The 17,765-nt window shown below is 41.0% G+C and overlaps 1 protein-coding gene across 1 annotated transcript in view; it reads left to right on the forward strand.

The window, feature by feature from the left end:
• The window catches only part of SPIRE1 (spire type actin nucleation factor 1), a 377,419-nt gene that overhangs the window by 293,582 nt on the left and 66,072 nt on the right, over nt 1-17,765 (forward strand). The gene's annotated exons all lie outside the window — the stretch shown is intronic.

Genomic DNA, 17,765 nt, shown 5'->3' on the forward strand with positions numbered 1-17,765 from the left:
AGATAGCCACACCTTAACGTCCCCCTACAACAATAACTTGAGAAAACAAGTAAGAACCTACACCACCAACCACCTCGAAACTCAGAACAATGAATGAAGGATTGAAGAAACAGTCTGGATAACAAATCAGAGGTGACATAGAACAAGAGCAGCAGGAGAGCAGAGATTCAGGATCATCCATACCCTTCCTGCGTGGCACAACGTGGCCATATTGGGATGACTACAAGCATTCCACAAGTGAGAAGTTCAGGGAGGGACAGCATGGAACACAGAACCTGTGACAGAGATACCGTGTAAACAGCCTCGGAAGAGCACTTGAGGTGGGGAAGCTGCATACTTGGACTGGGCACACTGCAGAGAGAGAAACAAAGGGGAGCAACATACTTTTGAGACAGGGAACTGCTGTTTGAGTAGAGCGATGTTGGTTGGATTATAGGAACTTGAGGGCAGGGGACAGATAAAACAAAGAATGCACAACTAGGGAGGGGCACAGGGAAAGTACAGGAGTGTGGACTTGAGCTCCTGTATCCCTGGCAAGTGTGGGGAAGGGAGGGAGCCAGGAATTATACCCAGGACTACTCAGCAGACACGTAATCTGTACATTAGCTAGGACAGTAGTCACCCAGTGCTCTGACAATACACTGGCAAATAGCTAGGCACCCCTCTCTAAGCCAGCCCAGCAGCACACAATGGGGTCCTGCCACCAGACACTGGGTTCATGGGTCAAACAGTGTTCAGGGGCCTGTTTAGCCTCCCCCCGCAGCTGCACAGAGACAAGTCCTGGCCACCCTCAGCTACCACCCGCCTGTACTCCCTGGGAAGGCAAGCCTGCCTCTCCAGAGACCAGCGGCCCACCTGCCCTTCCTTGGAGGATGAGGCCGCCCGCCCCAGCCATGACTCAGAGGGCAAGCCCTGCCGTCCTGGAGCCATGTCTCCACCCCCCACTCACTTGGAGGGCGAGCCCCACACCCCAGACCCTGACCCGGAGACCTACCGCCAGAGTCCTGCCGCAGGTCCACGAGTTCACAGAGAGCACCCTCCCCCCACCCCACGGGGCCACCTACCCATGCTCCCGCAGAGGGTGCATCTCACTGTGGAACCACGCCACCTGTCCCACACCTCATTGGAGGACCCACCCTGCCCCCTGGGGCCACACCACCTATTTGCATTTTTACTGAGGGGCTGTGCCATCTTCAAGCACTGAGGACGGACTCTGGCCATCGCCATCGCAGGCCTCACCATGGGGAAGTGACCTGCCTTCCCATCCCCACGCAACTGACCGCGGGAAGTCTCACACACCCAATGCCACAGGTTCCCTTGAAACTCCTACCACTACACTCACCTTTGAGGGGAAACCACACCCAGCCAACCAGTAGCTCCAAAGACATACCTCCCTCAATAATACAAAACAATAATAACAAAAACAATACAAAGGAAGGGAAACAGCCTAAAGAGACAGGAAGCTAAGCTCGTTAAATATCAAAGGGAAAACAAAAACAAACCTTAATTTCTGGAAGACAGCAAACAATTATAAAGCATACGAAGAGACAGGAAAGGATACATCAAACAAAGGACCAAAAAAGAGGGACAAAAAGGCCGCTGAGGAAGATCAGATAATGGAACTACCCTACAAAGACTTCAGAGCACTAGTATTAAGTTTTCTCAAAGAAATAAAAACAATAAGTGACACATTTCATTTCCTCCTCCTATTCCTGACTCTCCTTCCTCCGTTGCTTCAGGCGAATAGAGACCATTTGTTGTACCTTGGATAGCCACTTACAAGCTTTAAAGACCGCAGGCACTACGCAAAGAACTAGGAGGTAGAACAGAAGCACTAAACAAAATATTAGGCTGAATAACTGGCATGTCCCATGAAACCATGACCCTGAACCTCTAAACCAAGAAACCAACCAAATCCCATGAGGTTTTTGATTATACATTATCAGCTTCAGCAGCTACTCTTTTTTTTTTTTTGGTCACTGTTGTAAATATATCTATCACACATTTACCATTTCACGTTTTTACAGGGATGTAACTTATTGACATCAATTACATTAATTAACTGTGCAACCCTTACATTTAATTAGGGCGATTTTTCTATCACTGTAAACCGGAACCCCTTTCCTCCTCCCTGGTAACCCCCAAGAAACTTTGGTCTGTATACATTTGCCTGTTCTTGTCTTTTTATATAAGTGAGGTCATACAATATTTGTCCTTTTGGGATTGACCTGTTTCACTCGGCATAATGTCTTCAGACTCCATCCATGTTGTAGATGTATCAAGACTTGGTTTCTCTTACTGGCTGAGTAGTGTTCCGCTGTATGTATGTACACATTTTGTTTATCCATTCATCTGTTGATGGGCATTTAGGTTGTTTCCACCTTGGCTATTGTGAATAGTGCTGCAGTGAACAGTGGTGTACACATGTCTCTTCATGTAGCTGCTTTCGAGTCCCCTGGGTTTATTCCTAGCAGTGGAATTGCTAAATCATATGGTAGTTTTAGTTTTTTGAGGAACCGTCACGCTGTTTTCCACAAAGACTGTAACAATTTATATTCCCACCAGCAATGGGTAAGGGTTCAATTTTCCCATATCCTCACCAATATTTGTTATTTTCAGGGTTTTTTGTTTTTTTTTTTTTAAAGCTGTTCTAAAAAAAAACACACAAGTAAACCCATTGCCTTGAAGCTGATTTCAACTCATAGCGACCCTACTGGGAGTGAAATGGTATCTTATTGTGCTTTTGATTTGCATATCTCTGATGGCTAATGACTTGAGCACCCATATATTTGGTGGTCATTTGAATGTCCTCTTTGGTGAAACGTCTGTTCAAGCCCTTTGCCCATTTTTTGATTGGCTTATTTGTCTTTCTGTTGTTAAGTAGTCAAAGTTTTATATATGTTTTAGTTATTAGATTCTTGTTGGATATATGGTTTCTGAAGATATTCTCCCAATCCATAGTTTGTCTTTTCACTTTCTTGATAAAGTCTTTGTTGAACAAAAGTTTTTAATTTTTATGACTTCCATTTATTTATTTTGTCTTTTGTTGTTCGTGCTTTTGTTATCATATTAGATAATCCATTGTTAAAAGTTAGGCCCAACAGCATTGCCCTTGCATTTTCTTCTAAGAATTTTATGATTTAAGTTTTCACATTTAGGTTCTTAATCCATTTTGAATTTGTTTTTGTGTATGATGTGAGGATGGGATCATGTTTCATTTTTCTGCAGGTGAACATCCACTTTTCCCAGCACCATTTTGAAGAGCCTCTTCTTTCTGCATTGAGTGAACTTAGCACCCTTGTCAAAAACAGGTTGACCATAGATATTGGGTTTATTTCTGAAGTCTCAATTCTATTCCATTGGTCTTTGTGTCTATTGTTATGCCAATACCAGGCTGTTTCAATTACTGTAGCTTTATAATATGTTTTAAAATCAGGAAATGTGAGTTCTCCTACTTTGTTCTTCCCTTCCCACTTTGGTTTAGTTGTTTCGGGCCACTTGCCATTTCATACAAAGTTGAGGATTGTTTGTTTTCATTTCTGTAAGGAAGACATTGGAATTCTGATCAGAATTGCATTGAATCTGTGGATCACTTTGGGTAGTTGACACCTTAACAATATTAAGTCTTCTAATCCATGAAAATGGAACACCTTTCCATTTATTTAAGTCTTTTTTAATCTCTTTGACCAGTGTTCTGTAGTTTTTATTGTATAACTCCTTCACGTCCCTATTTAAATTTATTCCTAGGTATTTTATTCTCGTAGATGCTGTTGTAAATGGAATTGTTTCTTTAATTTCCTTTGCAGATTTGCCATTCCTGGTGTATAAAAACTCAGCTCTTTTTTATTTGTTGAGCTTGTATGCTGCAACTCTGCTAAATTCCCGTATTAGCTCTAGAAGACTTCTTATGAACACTGGGATTTTCTGGATATAGGATCATATCATCTGCAAATAGAGATAAACTTATTTCCCAGTCTAGATACATTTTATTTCTTTCTCATGTTTTATTGCTCAAGCTAGGACTTCTAATACAATATTGAATAGAAGTGGTGAGATCAGACACTCTTGTCTTGTTCCTGATTTCAAGGGGAAAGCTTTCAGTCTTTCTCCATTAAGTATAGTGTTGTTGTTAGGTGCTTTTGAGTCAGTTCCAAGTCATAGCAACCCCATGCACAACAGAACAAAACACTGCCTGGTTCTGTGCCATCCTCACAGTCATAGAGTGTTTGAGCCCATTGTGGCAGCCACTGTGTCAATGCATCTCATTGAGGATGTTCCTCTTTTTCACTGACCCTCCACCTTACCAGGCATGATATTCTTTTCCAGGGACTGGTCACTCCTGATAACATGTCCAAAGTAAATAAGGCAAAGCCTTGACTTGGCATCCTTACTTCCTGGGAGCACTCTGGCTGAACTTCTTCCAAGACAGACTGGTTCATTCTTCTGGCAGTTCACGGCATAGTCAATATTCTTTGCCAATATCATAATTCAAAGACATCAGTTCTTCTTAGGTCTTCCTTATTCATTGTCCAGCTTTTGCATGCATATGAGACAGTTGAAAATACCATGGCTAAGGTCAGGTGCACCTTAGTCCTCAAAACGACATCTTTGCTTTCGAACATTTGAAAGAGGTCTTTTGCAGCAGATTTGCCCAGTGAAGTACATTGTTTAATTTCTTGACTCCTGCTTCCATGGGCGTTGATTGTGGATCCAAGTGAAATGAACTCCTTGACAACTTCAGCCTTTTCTCCATTTATCGTGGTGTTGCTTATTGGTCCTGTTGTGAGGCTTGTTGTTTTCTATATGTTGAGGTGTAATCCATACTGAAGACTGTAGTTTTTGATCTTCATCAGTAAGTGCTTCAAGTCTTCTTTGCTTTCAGCAAGCAAGGTTGTGTCATGTGCTTACCACACATTGTTAATGTGTCTTCCACCAATCCTGATGCCACATTCTTCTTCATATAGTCCAGCCTCTTGGATTATTTGTTCAGCATATAGATGAAGTATGATGAAAGGACACCACCCTGATGCATACCTTTCCTGATTTTAAACTACACAGTATCTCCTTCTGTTTGAACAACTGCCTCTTGGTCTGTGTACAGGTTCCACCAGAGCACAGTTAAGTGTTCTGGAATTCTCATTCTTTGCAGTGTTATCCATAATATGTTATGATCCACACAGATGAATGCCTTGGCATAGTCAATAAAACAAAGGTACGTATCTTTCTGGTATGCTCTGCTTTCAGCCATTATCCATCTGACATCAGCAATGATATCCCTCGTTCCACATTGTCTTCTGAATCCAGCTTGAATTTCTGGAAGTTCCCTGTTGATGGATGTACTGCTGCAACCATTTTTTAATTATCTTCAGTAAAATTTTACTTGCATGTGGTATTAATGGAATTACTCAATAATTTCACATTCTGTTGGATCATCTTTCTTTGGAATGGGCACAAATATGAATCTCTTCCAGTTGATTAGTCAGGTAGCCGTCTTCCACTTTTTTCTTGGCATAGATGAGTGAGTAGCTCCAGTGAAACATCTTAATAGGTATGCCGTCAATTCCTGGAGCCTTGTTTTTCACCAGAGCCTTCAGTGCATCTTGGACTTCTTCCTAATCATATGCTGCCTCATGAAAAACAGTTGAACGTCGACCAGTTCTTTTTGGTAGAGTGACTCCGTGTATTCCTTCCATCTTCTTTTGATGCTACCTGGGTCGTTCAATATTTTGCCCATAGAATCCCTCAAAGTTACAACTTGAGGCTTGATTTTTTCTCCAGTTCTTTCAGCTTGAGAAATACCAAGCGTATTCTTCCTTTTTTGTTTTCTAACTCCAAGTTCTTGCACATTACATTATAATACTTTATCTACTTGAGCTGCCCTTTAAAATCTTCTGTTCAGCTCTTTCACTTTATCATTTCTTCCATTCACTTTGCCACTCTACATTCAAGAGCAAGTTTCAGAGTCTCTTCTGATATCCACTTTGGCCTTTTCTTTCCTTCCTGTCTTTAATGATCTTTTGCGTTCTTCATGTGTGATTTCCACGTCATTAAGATCAACTCTTCTTTGAGGAGGCAGCTCTTCCCAGTTGTATTTTGAGTGTCTTCCAACCTGGAGGGCTCATCTTCTGGCACTTTATCAATGTTCCACTGCTATTCATAAGGTTTTCACTGGCCAATTTTTTCAGAAGTAGACCCACCAGGTCTTTCTTCCTAGTCTTTCTTAGTCTGGAAGCTCCACTGAAACCTGTCCACCCTGGTCACCCTGCTGATATTTGAAATACCAGTTGCATAGATTCCAGCATCACAGCAACACGCAAGCCACCACAGTATGTCAAACTGACAGATGCATAGTAGAAGTATAGTGTTGGCTGTTGGCTTTTACTATAAGGCCTGAATCATATTGAGGAATTTCCTTTCTAGTCCAGTCTTTTGAGGGTTTTCATCAAGAAAGGGTGTTGGATTTTATCAAATGTTTTTTTCTGCATCCATAGAGATGATCATGTTCTTTTCCTTTGATCTCTTGATGTGGTATATTACGTTCATTAATTTTACAATGTGGAGCCATTCCTGCATTCCTGGAATAATCACACTTTGCCATGGTGTGTGACTCTTTTAATATGTTGTTGGATTCTGTTTGTTAATATTGTGTTGGGAATGTTTGCATCTATATTCATAAGAGTTATTGTTCTGTAGTTTTCTTTTCTTGTGTCTTTGTCTGGTTTTGGTATCAAGGTTATGTTTGCTTTATGGAATTAATTAGGGAGTATTCCTTCCTACTCTTATCTTTTGGAAGAGTTTTAACAGTATTAATGTCAATTCTTTTCTAAATGTTTGGTAGAATTTCCTAGTGAAGCCATCCGATCGAGAACTTTGTTGTTTTGAGGAGGTTTTTGATCACTGATTGGATCTTTTCACTTCTTACGGGTCTGTTGAGACTTTCTCTTTCCTCTTCAGTCAGTTTGGATAGGTTGTGTGCTTCTAAGAATTTGTTCATTTCATCTAGGTTATCCAGTTTGTTGTACAGTTGTTGATAATATTCTGTCATAATTCTCTTTATTTCTATTGAGTCGTTGTAACGCTCCCTTTATTTCTTATTTTGGTTATTTGCATGTTTTCTTTTCTTTGTCAATCTAGCTAAAGGTTTGTCAATTTTATTGATCTTTTCAAAGAACCAATTTCTGGTTATATTCATACTCTCTATTGTTTTTCTGTTTTTGATTTTATTGATTTCTGCTCTGATTTTTGTTATTTCCTTTCTTCCAGTAGGTTTAGGCTTAGTTTGCTCTTCTTTTTTCTAGTTCCTAGAGTTGAGTTAGGCTGTTAGTTTGAGATCTTTCTTCTTTTTTCATGTAAGCATTTATTGCTGTAAGTTTCCCTCTGAGTACTGCCTTCGCTGAATCCCATAAGTTTTGATATGTTGTGCTTTCATTTTCATTTGATTTTAAGAAATTTGTGATTTCTCTTTTGATTTCTTCCTTTACCCATTTATCGTTTAGTAGTGTGTTGTTTGGAAACTCTGGTGGCATAGTGGTTAAGAACCATAGCTGTTAACCAAAAGGTCAGCAGTTCGAGTCCACCAGACACTCCTTGGAACCCTATGGGCAGTTCTAATCGGAATCAACTCGATGACAATGAGTTTTTTTGTTTATTTAGTGTATTGTTTAATTTCCCTGTGCATGTGTATTTTCCAGGGATTTTTTTTTTTGTTGTTTTTGTTATTGATTTCTTCAGTCCCCTGTGTTCAGAGAAAACACTTTATATGATTTCAGTCCTTTTAAAGTTATCAAGACTTGTTTTGTGCCCTAACATGTGGTATGTCCTGGAGAATGATCCATGTGTACTGGAGTAGAATGTATGTTGTGCTGTTGTTGGATGGAGTGTTTTATTTGTGTCTTTTAAGTCTAGTTGATTTATAGTGTTATTCAGATCCTCTTTTTCCTTGTTGATCTTCTTTCTGAATGTTCTGTCCAATATTGAAAGTGGCGTATTGAAGTCTCCAGCTATTAGTGTAGTGCTATTTCTCCCGTCAATTCTGTCAGTGTTTGCTTTATATTTTTAGGTGATCCGATGTTGGGTGCATATATATTTATGATTATTAAATTTCCTTGACGAATTGACCCTTTTATCACTATATAATGTTCATCTTTATCTCTTCTAACAGACTTTGTCTTAAAATCTATTTTGTCTTATATTAAGATTGCCACCCCAGCTGTCTTTTGGTTATTATTTGCATGGAATGTTTTTTCTATCCTTTCACTTTCGACGTATTTGTGTTCTGGAGTCTGAATTGTGTCTCTTGTAAACAGCATATAGTTGGATCATGTTTTTTTAATCCATTCTGCAACTTTCTGCCTTTTGATTGAAGCATTCAGTCCATTTACGTTCACTATAATTACTGATGAGAAGTGACATACTTCTGCCATTCTGTTATTTATTTTTTTGTGTGTCTTAAGTCTTCTTTGTCTTTGTCCTTTAGAACTGCTTGCTTTTGTGTGTTGTTGCTTTATTTAGTAAGCCATTTTTGTTCCCTTCTCCTTTCCTTTTGAGTATGCTTTTTAGGTATTTTCTTCGTGGTTAGTATGAATATTACATTTAACAGCTTGTATTTATAACATCCTCTGGGTCGCTATGAGTCAGAATCAACTCAATGGCAATAGGCTTGGTCTTTTTTTTTTGGTTTAGGGTAAGTTGGCACCAACTTAACTTCAGTAACATATAAGAAATTCTATATTTATACCATCCCTCTTCCCCTTTTTTGCTGTTGTTATTCATAATTACATCTCTATATTTCATGTGCCCTGTAACATAATATTATCCTTACTTTTTATATATTTGTTATTAAAAATCATAAAGTACAAAACAGATTTATGAAGCATGAATACTTTACTACTAGCCCTTATACTTGTCCTTAAGGATCCCTAGTGGCATAGTTGTTAAGTACTCAGCTGCTAACGGAAAGGTTGGCGGTTCAAACTCACCATCTGCTCCGCATCTGCTATCATAACACTTATGTCCTTGGAAACCCTGTAGGGCAGTTCTACTGTGTCCTGTAGGGTTGCTATAAGTCAGAATCAACTTGATAGCAATGGGTATACCTATCTTTGCAGTTCTCTTTATTAGGGATCTTATATATATATAAATATATATATATATATATAAGCAGCTTTGGATTACTTTCCAGTGTCTGTTTGCTTCCATCTACAGAACTCTCATTCGTATTTTTTGTAGGACCAGTCTGTTGGATATGAATTCTTTCAGCTTCTGTTTGTCTGGGAATGTTTTAATTTCACTCTCATTCTAAAGGGACAGTTTTGCTGGGTATGCCTATAGTAATCTTGGTTAGTAGTTTTTGTTTTGCTTGTTTGTTTCTTTTGGTTTTTTTTTTCAAGACCTTTTTTTAGCCAGAAGACCATCATTTCATTGATTATCTTTTGGCCCCCAGTGTTTCTGAGCAAAAATCGGCACTTAATCTTCTTGAGGATCCTTTATATGTGACTTTTCACTTCTCTGTTACTGCTTTCAGGATTCTCTTTATCCCTACTTTTTCAGAGCCTGACTATGATGTGTCTCAGTGTAGATCTGTTTAGGTTTATCCTGGTTGGGGTTCTTTGAGCTTCTTGTATTTGTAGATTCATGTCCTTCGTCAGATTGGGGAAATTTCTGTCATTATTTCTTCAAATATTCTTTCTGTCCCTTCTCTTTTTCACCTCTTTCTGAAATTCCAGTGATGCATATATTAGCTCTCTTGTTGTTTTCCCATAATACTATTAAACTACTCAGCCTTCTTGAGCCACCATTCTAGTTGCTCTTCAGCCTCTTTAATTTTGACTATCTTCTGTGAAATAGGATGTTATGTGATTTGGACATTGTGCAAACGCCATATTATATACAGAAGAGGGGTATGCAGGACAGTCACCAGTCAGGCCTGGGACCCATGCCACCATTGCTGCACCGAAGGACTACACAAAAACTTTGGATACTGCATGGTTGCTGCCTGGTCTCCAGGAGCCACACCTGGCCTCCGCTGCGGCACATGCTCACCAGCCAGCCATCTGCCTCCAGGCGCACCACTGGCTCCCTTCTCTTCCTTCCTCCCTGCCTGCCTTCCCCACCTCCTAATGGCCTTTAAAGTCTTCCAGCCCCACCCACCCCTCCTCCACCTCGTCCCCTGGTTGCCTTTCTTGCTCCTCCTCCGACCACTACCTCAGCCCAGACTGCTCAGCGGTCACCACCACAGGAGGAGCCAGGGTCTTGAGCCAGGCATGATGTGCAGGGTGCCCTGGCTGAGTGGTGCAGTGGCCTTGCAGGGCATCCCCCTCAGTGGCTCCAGTGACATCTGTGCAGTCCCTGCCTTAGGTGAGCGCACCAGGACAGGCAGCCATGGATGGGCTCCATGACCCCCTTTCCCTGCTGCTCCAGGGCAGGGACTGATGGAAGATCTGGAGAGCTAGTTAGAGACATAGGATCTACAGTACTTAGCAAAGTATGTCTGCTACGTCCTATTCTCCAGTCGGGATTTCTGAGCTCTGTTATAAACTTACGGGACCACAGACGTATATGCAGTCAGACATTGCCCAAACAGATGTTATGTGGTGTGTACTTGTATATTCTTTTGTAATTTTCACAAAATTTAAAAACAGAAAATTACACATAAAATACAGATATTTTTACTTGTCTTTAAAAATTGGCATATCTGACACACTGAACTCATATTCCTTTGTAACATAAATTGACTGGTGCTGAATAGAGGCTGTCTCCATTATAAGAAGCATATGCTGTCCAGTTTGCTGTAGATATGGTTTCCAGTATCAACTCTAGCAATATATAAAAAGGAAAATATACCAAAGTTGTGTTTATTCTAGGAATTTACAGGTGGTTTAACATGAGTAATCAATGAGTATAATTCACAAAATAAAGGATAGATACAGAAAAAGTGTTTGGTAAAATTTAACACCCAAAGGAGTGACATCCACAGTGTCTCAGTGAGGAGCTTGTCAAATTCTTCCCCAAAGAAGATACACTAAAACTGGATGAAGTTTTCAAAATCAGCCATTTCAAAGCTCAGGAAATTGATCAAAGTGCATACAACAAATTGAAAATTACATATTTAAGAACATCTACTGAATCTCATGAAGAACCATGGGACTCTGTAGCATTTTAGCCAGGCATGGCTCCCATCCACCCCTCTGTTCATGTCCCCAGCTCCATATCTTGGAGTTTTGCCCAGCTGGGCAGGGCAGGCCATCAGTATTACTGACTTTATTTGGGTAGGAGGTGTCAAAATCCATGCGTAGGGCCACTATCACAAGCAATAGAGATCTCAGTGGTAAACACTGTGGAAAACTAAGATCTCAGTGCTGATTGGGACAACAAACAACAGACCAGCCAGAAATTTAACACGGAGATCTAGAGAACAAGACAGCTAAAGAGGACCTTGCTAAGATCCCACTTACTGCTGGTAGTCTGCAAGGTTGTACACGTGTTGGGGCTGCTCAGGAGAGACTGAAGAGGGCCCTAGTGAGCTACTTCTCGTGACTGAAGTGTAAGCTTTGCAAATGCAGAAAGTAAAACTGGGCAGACTTCTAGCTCTCTGAACCTGAAGCTACACACAGATCCCCGAGCTATGCAGAAATCCAAGGGCAAAGGGTGGAAGCTTTACAGGGAAAATGTGGTTAAGCACCACTTCTGACCAATCATTGGCAGAGCACTAAACTATGTTGACACAGGGGCAACTCCTAGGAAGCCAACCTTAAAAACAAGAATTAAAAAAAAAAAAAAAAAAATCACAGGCTACATATCACAGAGGAAATAACTCCACAGAATTAGTCCAAAACGTCACTAAACAAATAAATAGCAACACCACCCCCATGAGGAAAGAGAGATCAAAATCCAGGGTTGCTACAATAATTTATTTTAAATATCCAGTTTTCAACAGAATATTATGAGATAGCAAGGAAACAGAAAAGTGTGGCCTGTACACAAGAAAAAGCAAGCAGTCAGTAGAAACTGTTTCTGAGGGGACCCAGATGTGGAACTTAAAAGACAAAAACTTCAATTTAACTATTACGAATATGTTCCAAGAAAGCATGTTTAAACAATTAAAGGAAAGTATGATAACAAAGACTCATCAACTAGAGGATATCAGTAAAGAGATAAAAATTATTAAAAGAACCAAATAAAAATTCTAGAGCTGAACTGCTGATGGGAATGCAAAAAGATACAACCATTTTTGAAAATGATATGGCGCTTCCTTAGAAAGCTAGAAATAGAAATACCATACAATCCAGCAATCCCACTCCTAGGAATATATCCTAGAGAAATAAGAGCCATCCCACGAATAGACATATGCACATCTATGTTCATTGCAGCATTGTTCACAATAGCAAAAAGATAGAAACAACCTAGATGCCCATCAACAGTTGAATGGATAAACAAACTGTGGTACATACACACAGTGGAGTATTATGCAACAGTAAAGAGCAATGATGAATCTGTGAAGCATCTCATAACATGGATGAAACTAGAAGACATTATACTGAGTGAAATAAGTCAATCACAAAAGGACAAATATTGTATGCATCCTTGTCTTAGTCATCCAGTGCTGCTCTAACAGAAATACCACAAGCAGATGGCTTTAACAAAGAGAAATTTATTTTCTCACAGTCTAGTAGGCTAGAAGTCCAAATTCAGGGTGTCATCTCCAGGGGAAGGCTTTCTTTCTCTGTCGGCTCTGGAGGAAGGTCCTCGTTGTCATCAGTCTTCCCGTGGACTAGGAGCTTCTCTGTGCAGGAACCTCAGGTCCAAAGGACGCACTCTGCTCCTGGTGTTTCTTTCTTGGTGGTATGAGGTCCACAACTCTCCACTTGCTTCCTTTTCCTTTTATTTCTTACAAGAGATAAAAGGTGGTGCAGGCCACACCCCAGGGAAACTCCCATTACATTGGCTCAGGGATGTGACCTGGGTTAGGGTGGTATTACAATCCCACCCTAATCCTCTAATGTAAAATTACAATCACAAAATAGAGGACAGCCACACAACACTGGCAATCATGGCTTAGCTGAATTGATACACACATTTTTTGGGGACACAATTCAATCCATGACAGACCCCTACTGTAAAAACTCATGAAAAAGTTTACACACAAAAAGAAATAATCTTTGTTGGTTACGAGGGATGGGAGGGGTGGGGGGGAATACTAAATAGACAATAGATAAGTAGTAACTTTGGTAAAGGGTAAGACAGTACGCAGTACTGGGGAAGCCAGCACAACTTGTACAGGGAAAGGTCAGGTAAGCTCCACAGACACATCCAAACTCCCTGAGGGACTAAATGCTGGGCGGAGGGCTGTGGGGACCATGGTCTCAGGGGACATCTAGCTCAATTGGCATAACACAGTTTATAAAGTAAATGTTCTACATTCTACATTGTTGAGTAGTGTCTGGTGTCTTAAAAGCATGTAAGCAGCCATCTGAGATCCTCCAGTGGTCTCACCCTTTCGGGAGCAAGGGAGGATGAAGAAAACAAGATACAATGAAAAGATTAGTCCAAAGGGCTAATGAACCACGGCTTCCACCAGGCTGTGTGCAGTGCAACTAGATGGTGCCCATCTACCACCACTGACTGCTCTGACCAGGATCATAACAGAGGGTCCCAGACAGAGCGGAAGAAAAATGTAGAACAAAATTCTAACTCACAGAAAGAGACCAGACTTACTGGCCTGACAGAGACTGGAGAAACCCCGAGAATATGGCCCACAGACACCGTTTTAGCTCAGTAATGAAGTCACTCCCAAGGTTCACCATTCAGCCAAAGACTAGATAGCCCCATAAAACAAAACGAGACTAATGGGGCACAATAGTCCAGGGACAAGGACTAGAAGGCAGGAGGGGACAGTAAAGCTGGTAATAGGGAACCCAAGGTTGAGAAGGAACAGTGTTGACATATCGTGGGGTTGTTAACCATTGACATAAATCAGTATGTGTACAAAATATTTAATGAGGAACTATTTTTTCTGTAATCCTTCATCTAAAGTACAATAAAAAAAAAAAAAATCCTGGAGCTGAAAAGTATAATAACTGAAAGGAAAAACAGTAGAGTTAAGCTGGCAGAAGAAAGAATTAGCAAACCTGAAGATAGATCAAAAGACATGATCTAACATGAAGAACAAAAAGAAAAAAATGAAAAAAGAATGAACAGAGCTTCAGAAACCTGTGAAACACCTTGAAGAGTGCCAACATATGTATAATAAGAGTCCCAGAAGGAAAGGACAAAGGAGGCTTAAAAAATAGTTGACGATATAATGGCCAAAAAAGCCCCAAATTTGATTCAGAAAAAAAATCTACAAATTCGAGGAGGAGCTAAGATGGCAGCTTAGTCAGACACAACATAGCATCCACTCCACAGCAAACACTCGAAAAACCAATTAAAACAGATGGAAATAACAATCCTGGAAGCCTCAACAACAAAAAAGAAGAATAAAGAAATCAAACACTCACTTGAAGGGAAAACTGAAGAACACAGTGACAAGGAATAGCATGGAACAGAGGGGCTCTGCCAGCTGTCCCAGCTCAACGTGGCTATCTTAAGACAAAGTCAGTAGCAACCCTAGTTGAGGAACACAGGGAAGCAACTTCATGACATTTCCTTAAGAGACAGAGAAACTGTATAGACACACCTGGAGAGAAATAAGCTTAGTGGATCATGATCCAGATGTGAGGAAGGAAAACACAGAAAGATCAAGAATTACAAGGATCCTGCTGTCCAAAGAGCAGGGAGGGAGCCAGGATCCAGAGCCAGATATACTTGTGAGTTGCTGTCCCTGACCTCTGGGGTGAGTGGTGTGAACAAGGAGGTGGATCCATGGAGCATTGGTGGGAGGTTTCCCACCTAACTGAACCCCAGGCAGTACCTGCCCTCTTTGTAGTAGGTCAGGGGCAGATCCCGACTGCTGGCTGTAGTGAACAAGAAGTACCCTAGCACCCATGTCTGCTAGCCAGAGGGACGCACTCCCCCTTCCCCCACCATATTGATTGGAATTAGCAGAGGGTCCCATACCCTGGTCACCCTACCTGATTGGAGACCGTATCACGAGCCTATCCCCTCCCCCACCCAGCTTCATCCACCAACCCCTCCTGTCCACCTAATGAGTGGTAGTAGACACACTACCACATGTGTACCCCCCTGCCACCTGTACACACACCCCAGGGCCAGCAAGCAGCACAAACTGTGCACCCCACTCAGCCTGGTGACAGGCAGGGGCAGCGCGACTGTGCACATGCTCACCCGCTGCCCCCTCCCCCTGCCTGATGAGAGGCAGAAGCAGCATGACCTCGTGTGTAGCCACCCATCACTGTCTCCCCTAGTCCCCCACCCAGTAAGAGGAGGCGGCACCACGATCAAACATGACCACTTGCCACTTGCCCCCCACCTAGCGGCCACACGTATGTGCCCATCACATGCGCCCCACACACGCCCGCCCACCCCTCACCCCCACCATTTACCTGGCGATGGACAGTGAGCAAGCACATGCACACCTGCCCACCACTCATTTACCCTCACCTCTCCACACCTGGTGAGAGGCAGCAGTACTGTGACCACGTACGCACCCACTCTCCACTCACCCCCCCATCCAGCAGTAAGTGGCAGCTGTGCTCCCACTAGTGAGCCCCACCTGCCGCTCCACCCACTCGGCAAGTGTCACTGCTCGCTCCTGTGCCACTGGACCAACAACAGATAGGAGCCAATACCTAGACAACCTACCCTCACCTGCCCCACAAGACCAGTGAACAGAGACCCACAGTCACACACCAAGGAGGTACCCCACCCACCTGGAGACAGGTGGCGAGCTCTCCAGTGTGTCTAGACTTGAGCGACCAGAGTAGCACACCCGTCATGCCTGCCCAGATAAGTTGAAACAAGACAAAAATCAGGATGCAACATACAATTAAAAAATAAATATAATACCTTAATGCCTCAAAGACAATATCAAGTCACATGAAGCAGAACAAGGTAGCACCAGCAAGTGACCAAAATAAAGAACCAGAAAACCTCCCTGAGGAAGAAATGGTAATGGAATGACCTGATAAAGAATTCGAATGGCTTATATATATGATCCTCCAACATATCAAGAAAGAGATCCAGGAAAACACAGACAAAATGCTAGAATAATTCAGGAAAACAAGAACAAAACAACAAAATAAGTAGACAATTAGAAACCATACAAAAACAGCTAGAAATCCAGAAGATTATCAATAAGATTTCAGAAATAGACAGCTTAATAGAAGGACACAGGAGAAGAATGAAGTCAATGGAAGACAGAATCAGCGAAATAGAGGACAAATCCCTTGACACTAATTTGAGGAACAACCAGAAAAGAAAAACGGAAAAACTCTTACGAGTTATGTGGGACACTAATAAGAGGAATAATTTATGTGTGATCGGAATTCTAGAACAGGAAGAGACAATAAAAATCACAGAGAATTTTTGAAGATTTGCTGGTAGTAAACTTCCCTAATATTCATCCAAGAAGCACAGTGAACCCCATAAGGATAGATCCCAAAAGAATATCATCAAGACATATCATAATCAAACTCTCCAAAACCAAAGACAAAGAATACTGAGAGCAGCTTGGGAAAAGTGAAAGATCACCTACAAAGGGGAACCAGTATGACTAAGCTCTTGATCTCTTGGCAGAAACATGCAAGCAAGAAGCCAATGGGATGATGTATATAAAACCCTTAAAAAAAAATTGCCAACGAAGAATTATATATCCAGGAAAATTGTCTCTCAAATAAGACGGTGCAATAAGGACATTTCAAGATAAACTAAATTAATGGGAATTTGTAAAAACCAGACAAACTTTACAAACAATACTAAAGGGAGTCCTTCAGACAGAAGACCAATAACATAAGAGAACAATCTGATTAGGACACATGATAGCATCAGCCAGATACCAAAGCAAAGAATCCTCAAAAATACAATACAGCTACACTGAAAACGGAACCACACACGTCAGTCTGTAAATGACAACAGCTTCAAAACAAAAGGGGAATAAATGGTATAATAAGAGAACTTCCATACGGAGAGGAAGTCAAGGCAATACTAGGAAATAAAAGACTGCCTTAAACTTAGGAAGGTAAAGGTAAACTTCAGGTTAACCACAAAGAAAACAAATCTCATCAAAGTAAAAAAGAAGAAGATTATAAAGACTCAATAAACACAAAATCAACAACAATGAAGGACATGAGAAGAAAATCCACAAACAAAAAGAACTCAGCACAGAAAATTATGTGTAACAAAGAAACCATCAACACCAGCAAAAAGGCATAACAAAATTACAGCAGTGAATTCATACCTATTGATAGTCACACTGAATGTAAATAGTTTAAATGCACCAGTAAAGAGAGATTGGCAGTATGGATTTAAAAAATGCAACCCATCAATATGCTATCTACAAGAGAAACACCTCAGACGCAAAGATAAAATAAGCTATACGTCAAAGGATGGGAAAAAAATGTATCAAGCAAATGGTAGCCAAAAAAGAGCAGGAGTGCCAATATTAATCTCTATAAAATAGACTTCAAGGTAAAAACCAGCATAAGAGACAAGGGAGGGCATTATATAGTGATTAAAGTCTCAATCCACCAAGAGGACGTAACCATAAGAAAATATTTTTGCACCCAATGAAAGAGCTCCAAAATACATAAACTCTAACAGAATTGAAAAGAGAAATAGACAACTCCACAGTAATAGTGAGAGACATTAAC

This window comes from Trichechus manatus, unplaced genomic scaffold (genome assembly GCF_000243295.1).
Source record: "Trichechus manatus latirostris isolate Lorelei unplaced genomic scaffold, TriManLat1.0 scaffold00262, whole genome shotgun sequence".
NCBI classification, from domain to species: Eukaryota; Metazoa; Chordata; class Mammalia; order Sirenia; family Trichechidae; genus Trichechus; species Trichechus manatus.